The sequence below is a fragment of the Glycine soja genome, chromosome 5 (genome assembly GCF_004193775.1).
Source record: "Glycine soja cultivar W05 chromosome 5, ASM419377v2, whole genome shotgun sequence".
Taxonomy (NCBI): Eukaryota; Viridiplantae; Streptophyta; class Magnoliopsida; order Fabales; family Fabaceae; genus Glycine; species Glycine soja.
Genome location: NC_041006.1, coordinates 24,663,313 through 24,665,141, shown reverse-complemented (window position 1 = coordinate 24,665,141; position 1,829 = coordinate 24,663,313). Strand labels below are relative to the sequence as shown.

The 1,829-nt window shown below is 41.7% G+C and overlaps 1 non-coding gene across 1 annotated transcript; it reads left to right on the top strand.

Annotated features, from left to right (window-relative positions):
- The first annotated feature begins 1,511 nt into the window (after positions 1 to 1,511).
- Positions 1,512 to 1,618, top strand: LOC114413937. The gene has a single exon (XR_003667076.1). It is a non-coding gene; the product is annotated as a small nucleolar RNA R71 (small nucleolar RNA).
- The last annotated feature ends 211 nt before the right edge of the window (positions 1,619 to 1,829 follow it).

The window sequence follows — 1,829 nt, the reverse complement described above, 5'->3', positions numbered from 1 at the left end:
CTATGAAACCAACAGGATAGGCAATACTTCTATTAGCTAAATGAATTACCACATCAGTTGACTGCAAAGGACCAAGAGATAGAGAATTAAAAATAGACAGAGGCATAACACTAACAGAAGCTCCTAAATCTAGCATGGCATTGTCAAACCTACTATTCCCTATAATACAAGGTATGCTGAATGTACTTGGATCTTTACATTTTTCAGGGATTTGGGGAATAGATTTACCAATCAATGTTGAGACATTTCTACCCATAGTAATTCTTTCACTTCCTTTAAACTTCCGCTTATTAGTGCACAACTCCTTCAAGAATTTAGCATATCTTGGAATTTGCTTTATTGCATCCAGCAGAGGTATGTTTACCTCTACTTTTCTAAATGTTTCCAAGATCTCCTTCTCTGCCTCTTCCATTTTTTTGTTCGAAATTGCTCTTGGAGGGAATGGAAGAGGGATATGCTGCTTCTGTAAATCAGAATTACCAGTGGAAGATTCACCTGCATAGAAATTGTTAGGTAACTTACTCTTTATATTTTTAACATCATCTTTTTCTGGAGTAGAGTGAAGTTGGGCAGGTTCATTTGCGGATGAGGAAGATGTTGCTAGTTGAGGTCCTTGACACTGCTTTCTCGACCTCAATGTAATGGCACTCACATTTTTGGGATTCTAGACAGATTGAGAAGGTAATCTGTTAGAATTCTAGGACTGTTGTTGATTTAACTGTGTAGCCAATTGTCCCATCTGATTAGCTAAGCTATGAATGGAGGCTCTTGTCTCTTGTTGAAACTGCATGTTTTGCATAGTCATTTGCCTCACAAGTTCTTCAAGGGAAGGTTGCGGGGGAGCCTCAACTGTTTGCTGTTTCTAGGGTTGTTGCTGTTGTTGTTGTTGCTGGATTGGTGAAGGAACGTATGGTCTGCTTGGGCCAGTAGCATTCTGAAAATAAGGCTGTTGTTGTTATTGCTGTTGTTGTGAAGGATTCGACCATCTAAGGCTGGGATGATTCCTCCTCCACCTGGGATTGTACCTGTTGCGGGAGAGGTCATAATTGTTCTGTTGTGGCTGATTTTGCTGCTGAGGTTGAGGAGCTCTATTGTAGATGTTTGCAGCATAAGCTTTAGGCTGTTCAATTGCTTCAGATTGTTGCACAAAAGGGCAAAGGTCTGTGTGGTGGTCGGTAGAGGAGCATAAACTACAGAGTCTGGCGACAGGTGCAGATTTTTGATTCATGGCCAGTTGGGTTACCAGGTTAACCAAGGCATCTAGTTTACCTTCAAGCTTCTTAGTCTCGGCTGATGAAGATGAATGCGTAGCTACTTCATGCACTCCTCTAATGACAATAGCATCACTTCTGGCACTAAATTGCTGGGAGTTGGAAGCTATCTTCTCAATTAAATTCCTGGCTTCAGTAGGGGTCATGTCTCCAAGGGCTCCACCACTGGCAGCATCTATCATACGTCTCTCCATGTTACTGAGTCCTTCATAAAAATATTGGAGAAGAAGCTGCTCAGAAATCTGGTGGTGAGGACAACTAGCACATAGTTTCTTAAATCTCTCCCAGTATTCATATAAGCTCTCTCCACTGAGTTGCCTAATTCCTGAAATATCTTTTCTGATGGTCGTGGTCCTGGAAGCAGGGAAAATCTTTTCTAAGAATACTCTCTTGAGGCCATCCCAGCTCGTGATGGACCTTGGAGCAAGGTAATATAGCCAGTTCCTTGCCACTCCCTCTAAAGAATGAGGAAAAGCCTTCAGAAATATGTGATCCTCCTGGACATCTGGTGGTTTCATGGTGGAGCAAATAATATGGAATTATTTCAGATGTTTGTGC